Source organism: Macaca fascicularis, chromosome 17, assembly GCF_037993035.2.
Source record: "Macaca fascicularis isolate 582-1 chromosome 17, T2T-MFA8v1.1".
Classification (NCBI taxonomy): Eukaryota; Metazoa; Chordata; class Mammalia; order Primates; family Cercopithecidae; genus Macaca; species Macaca fascicularis.
The window spans coordinates 24332650-24339214 of NC_088391.1; positions in this window are offsets into that span (position 1 = coordinate 24332650).

The window sequence follows — 6565 nt, forward strand, 5'->3', positions numbered from 1 at the left end:
ATTCCTAAACATACATTCAGAAGTGTACATGGATATATGTGCAATGTGCTGGTGTAATCTAGCAAAATACCAGAGACAGACTGCTTACCAATTAAAAAGAAAATAGTTAAATAATAGGACACGCATGCAAGGAGTACTGCAGCCATTTCAGAGAATGCCTTAGGTGAGTATATTCTGACCTGAAAGCATGTTTATAATACATTGTTGAGTGTTTATTATACACCTCTCACACTGTACTCAGGTGTATAAATAGAATCTTACTCCATTATATCCTATTACAGATTGTATCTTAGGAACTCTCATCAGTTGAGGCGGAAGCCAGAGTAAAAAGTTAGTCCAATATCACAATCTTAAACCAATCCAATGATCTCAATACCATTTTAGTTACTCTTTCTCTGCTTGGCTATTTCAGGCAAATATTCAGCTCTAGTTCTCTCAAAGAGGAGGTCTGGGTCTATGGTGAGGGGTGTGGCTTGGAGGACCTCCTGGCACTGGGAAAAGGGGGCTTGGCCTCCAGCTGGCTGTTGCAGGTGATGGGGGATAGCAGTGTCTGCTGGGATGTGGTGTATTCACTCATAATCCCTGGGCCTTCGGCTGGCATCAGACTCTCCCTCTCCCTTCAATTTGTAGTCTGCATTGCAGCCAGAGTGATGCTTTCAAAACTGCAAATCTAGGCCGGGTGCGGTGGCTCACGCCTGTAATCCCAGCATTTTAGTAGACCAAGGCAAGCGGATCACTTCAGGTCAGGAGTTCAAGACCAGCCTGACCAGCATGATGAAACCCTGTCCCTACTAAAAATACAAACAATTTAGCCAGGCATGGTGGTGCACTCTTGTAGTCCCAGCGACTTGGGAGGCTGAGGCAGGAGAATCGCTTGAACCTGGGGGTTGGAGGTTGCAGTGAGCCGAGATCAAACCACTGCACTCCAGCCTGGGCAACAGAATGAGACTCTGTCTCAAAACAGTAAATAAATAAAAAGAAACAAAACTGCAAATCTAATCATGGCACTCCTTTGTAGAGTAAAATTTAACGTCTCCTCACTGTCCTTAGGAGAAAGACACAAACCTTAACACCATCTAGGAGGCCTTGCATGTGTTACCCTTAACTTTCTCTCCTCCCTCACCTTGTACAACCTCACCCCATTCCTTGATGCACCTGGCCCTTCTTTCAGTTCCTTGGATGCGTATGGCTTTTGGACCTGCCGTCCGCCACCTGCCCCCACACGGTGTCCCATTCATTTTCTTAATTTCTGTTATTCTTCCAAATCCATTCCCCACAGTCCTCATCCTTTATCTCCTTGACATTCCAATTTCCCTCGATTATGTGCCACAATATATCTCCCTTCAAATCTCTTATAACAGTTGTAATTTTATATGTATTTTTGACACATACGGTACTTGAAATATATCAGATGTTTGATAAATACTAGTTCCTCCTTCTTTCTCATTTATAATTTAAGCCTGTCAACCAGGTTGGTGTTCGCTGAGGGAATGCCTATTATCCTGCCAGCTATTTCCCACTGTAGATTAATAAACTGAATTCAAGATTATAAAGCAGCTGGAGAGTTCTGGTTACAATGAGTCAGTTCCCCAAAGCCCAGTTGCATGTGACATTGCAATGTTTTTTCAGTTTCCAGGGCCACTGTAACAAATTATCATAAACTGGTATGGCTTAAAACAATAGAAATGTATTTCCTCACAGTTCTGGAGGCCAGAAATTCCAATCAAGGGGTCAGCAGCGGGGCCAGGCACGGTGGCTCACACGTGTAATCCCAGAACTCTGGGAGGCTGAGGCGGGTGGATCACGAGGTCAGGAGTTTGAGACCAGCCTGGCCAATATGGTGAAACCCCGTCTCTAATAAAAATACAAAAATTAGCCAGATGTGTTGGCATGCGCCTGTAGTCCCAGCTACTCGAGAGGCTGAGGCAGGAGAATTGCGTGAACCTGGGAGGCAGAGGTTGCAGTGAGCTGAGATCGCGCCACTGCACTCCAGCCTGGGCAACAGAGTGAGAATCAGCCTCAAAAAAAAAAAAAAAGTGTCATCAGGGCTGTGCTTCTCTGAAGGCTCTAAGGGAGGATGTTTCCTTGCCTCTTCCTAACGTCTTGTGGTTACTGGCAACCCCTGGCATTCCTCGACTTGAAGATGCCTCATTCCAGTCTCTGCCTCCATCAGCACACAGCCTTCTCCCAACATGTCTGTGTCCAGATTTACCTCTTCTTACAAAGACATCATTCATTCGATTAGGACCCATCCTCATCCAGTATGACCTCACTTTAACTTAACTAGTTACATCGGTAAAGATCTTATTTCCAAGTAAGGTCACATTCTGAGGTTTAGGGTAAACATGAATTTTGGAGCGATGCTATTTGACCCAGTACAAATGTTCATTAGTTACTATTAAATACGACTTATTGACAGGCTTATTAACATGCTTGTTAATAATAGGCACTCACCACCTCCTGGGTTCAAGTGGTTCTCCTGCCTCAGCCTCCCAAGTAGCTGGGATTACAAACATGCACCACCACACCCAGCTAATTTTTGTATTTTTTGTGGAGACGAGGTTTCACCATGTGGGCCAGGCTGGTCTCGAACTCCTGACCTCAACCAATCCGTCCCCGCCTCAGCCTCCCTAAGCACAGGATTACAGGCTGAGACACCACGCCCAGCTGAACTCTTTAGAAGTAATAGCCAGGGCATTTTACTGACATTAAAGAATGCTGTGTTCATCCGTTTGGGCTGCTATAACAGAATACTTTAGACTGGGTAATTTATAAACAATAGAAATATATTTCTGGCCAGGCATAGTGGTTCACACCTGTAATCCCAGCACTTTGAGAGGCCAAGATGGGTGGATCAGTTGAGCACAAGAGTTCAAGACCAGCTGGCCAACATGGTGAAATCGCGTCTCTACTAAAAATGCAAAAATTGGCCAGATTCGGTGGCTCTCACCTGTAATCCCAGCACTTTTGAAGTCCGAGGCAGGCGGATCATGACGTCAGGAGTTCGAGACCAGCCTGACCAACATGGTGAAACCCTGTCTCTACTAAAAACAAAAACAAAAACAAAAATTAGCCAGGTGTGGTGGCATGCGCCTGTAATCCCAGTTACTCAGGAGGCTGAGGCAGAAGAATCACTTGAACCTGGGAGGCAGAGGTTGCAGTGAGCCGAGATCGTGCCACTGCACTCCAGCCTGGGCGATAAATCAAGACTCCATCTCCAAAAAAAAAAAAAAAAAAAAGTTCTGGAGGCTGGGAAGTTCAAGATCAAGGCACCAGTATATTTGGGGTCTGGTGAGGGCTTGCCCTCTACCTCAAGGACAATGACCGCTTCCTTCATCCTCACATGGGAGAAAAGGTGAACAAGCTCCTTCAGGCCTGTTGTATAAGTGCACTAATCTCAGTCATGAGAGCTCTGCCACCCAAAGACCCAACCTCCCAACACCACTGCACTGGGGATTAGGCTTCAAAATAGGAAGCTGCAGGGGCCACAAACATTCAGACTATAGCTAATGTTTATGCAATATTGTTTAGTGTTTGTTTTCTGGTATCATAGCTGGAGATTCATTCCCACTCCACTCAGATCTATAAATATAATGTTATTCCATTGCTTCCAATTAAAGTATCTAATTTAATGAATTCTCACCTTCTTTCTGCCATTTATATAGAAAACATGGAAAAACAAATCAAAACATCTTCAGACTACAGACTTGTCTTTCTTTGTGTGAATAGAGCATTCTTTATCCAATTCCTTGTGGCTTGAAGTTTTCTTCTTGTTTGCCTTTCGACATTTTTTATGGCAAGTATATTTGTATTAATACTTTATATATGATAAATGATGAGCATTTTCTTCTGTTTCTTTCATTTTTTCTTTTTCTGAGATAGGATCTTTCATCCAGACTGGAGTGTAGTGGTGGAACACAGCTCACTGCAGCCTCAGCCTGCTGGGCTTAAGCAATCCTCCCACCTCAGCCTCTCAAGTAGCTCAGGCCACAGGTACCCCCACATCCAGCTTTTTATTTATTTATTGAGAAAGAGTCTTGCTCTGTTACCTAGGCTGGAGTGCAATGGTATGATCTCAGCTCACTGCAACCTCCAACTCCCAGGTTCAAGCAATTCTCATACCTCCTCCCAAGTAGCTGAGATTGGGTACCCACCGCCACGCCCGGATAATATTTTGTATTTTTAGTAGAAATGGGGTTTCACCATGTTGGCCAGGCTGGTCTCGAACTCCTGACCTCAGGGACCTCAGGTGATCTACCTACCTCGGCCTCCTAAAGTGCTGGGATTATAGGCATGGGCCACTGCACCCAGCCCCAGCTAATTTTTTAAAAATGTTTTTGTAGAGACAGGGTCTTGCTATGTTGCCCAGACTGCTCTCAAACTCCTAGGCTCAAGCAATCCTCCTGCCTCAGCCTCTGAAAATGCTGGGATTACAGGCCTGAGCCAATGTACCTGGCCATGATGAGCTTTGTCTTAGAAACTGCTGGGGCTAGGTACTTTCTTATTGGCACTGCAAAGAGAAAACCAGAGTTCAGAGAGTTGAGTCTTGGCTATAGTTCATGAGGCAGAAGCTGGGGACCTAGGGTAACTAGACAAGGCCACATAGAATTGCTCAGAGAGCCAGGTTCTGATTCAACTGAAATCCTGTCCTGATCTACAGTGGTGAGGGCTCTCACGCCTGGCATGAGAATGACTTCTGGAACCTTGGAACCTCAGCCAAACATTTCTTCTTCCTCCTTCCTCCTTCTCCTTCTTCCCTCCTCCTCCTCCTCCTCCTCCTCCTCCTCCTCCTCCTCCTCCTCCTCCTCCTCCTCCTCCTCCTCCTCCTCTTCTTCTTCTTCTTCTTCTTCTTCTTCTTCTTCTTCTTCTCCTTCTTCTCCTTCACCTTCTCCTTCTCCTTCTCCTTCTCCTTCTTCTTCTTCATTGATATGAGATGGAGTCTCAGTCTGCTGCCTAGGCTAGAGTACAGTGGCACAATCTCGGCTTACTGCAACCTCTGCCTCTCAGGTTCACGCGGTTCTCCTGCCTCAGCCACCCAAGTAGCTGGGATTACAGATCACACCAACGCACCTGGCTAATTTTTGTATTTTTGGTAGAGATGAGGTTTTGCCATGTTGGCCAGGCTGACCTCAAGTGATCTACCCACCTTGGCCTCCCAAAGTGGTAGGATTACAGGTGTGAGCCACTGCACCCGGCCACAATTCTTTAATATTATCTAATACCTCAGTCCACATTCAATTTCTTTCTGTTGTTCCAGAAATGTCTTCTATGGTTCATTTGTCCAAACCAGGATTCAGTCCACAATTGGACATTTGTAACTGATTGTTATGTCCTCTAAACCTCTTCTGTCCCAGAATCTATGTTGAACAGTAAGAAACAGTAAGGAAGGAAGCAAGAGTAAGGAAGGAAGAGTTCGAGACCAGCTTGACCAACATGGAGAAACCTTGTCTCCACTTAAAAAAAAAAAAAATACAAAATTAGCCAGGAGTGGTGGCACCTGCCTGTAATCCCAGCTACTCGGGAGGCTGAGGCAAGATAATCTCTTGAACCCGGAAGTCAGAGGTTACGGTGAGCCGAGATCACGCCACTGCACTCCAGCCTGGGCAACAAGAACGAAATTCCATCTAAAAAAAAAAAACAAGGATTGTGATCAATTTTAAGGTGATACATTGTTTCAGCCATGTTCTTAAACTTTCAGCTTTACAAACGAACAATTATTTATTTATTTTTGGGGACAAAGTCTCACTCTGTCACCCAGGCTGGAGTGCAGTGGCACAATCTCAGCTCACTGCAACCTCTGCCTCCTAGGATCAAGTGATTCTCCTGCCTCAGCCTCCGGAGTAGCTGGGACTACAGGCGCTCACCACCACGCCAGGCTAATGTTTGTATTTTTAGTAGAGGCGAGGTTTTGCCATGTTGGCCAAAGTTGTCCCGAACTCCTGACCTCAAGTGATCTGCCTCCCTCAGCATCCCAAAGTGCTGGGATTGCAGGCATGAGCCACTGTGCCTGGCCAAAACATTTATTATTTTATGTATTTATTTATTTATTTTAAAGTGAAAGCAAGTTTATTAAGAAAGTAAAGAAATAAAGAATGGCTACTCCATAGGCGGAGCAGCCCAAAAAATGCATTTTTAAGCAACATTTTAAAATTTTTTAAAAGCATTTTTAAGCAAATTCTAAAATTTTTTTTGTTTTGTAGAGACAGGGTCTCACTGTATTTCCCAGGCTGGTCTCAAACTCCTGACTCAAATGATCCTCCCACCTCAGCCTCCCAAAGTGCTGGGATTACAGGCGTGAGCTACTGCGCCCAGGCTCTAACATGTTCTAAAAGTAAAATTGTTACCAAACAGTGATTTATGGTGCGGGAGATGGAGAAGAGGACATTTTTACTTTCTACTTTATACACAGGGGAAAATATATCTATTTAACTATCTACTCAAGAAATACCAGATTAAGAGACATTCTATAAAATAAACTAACTGGCTTTTCTACGTCAAAATGATAAGGTCATGGAAGACTGAGACGAGGAACTATTTCAATTAAGGGAGACTAAATTAGCTTGAC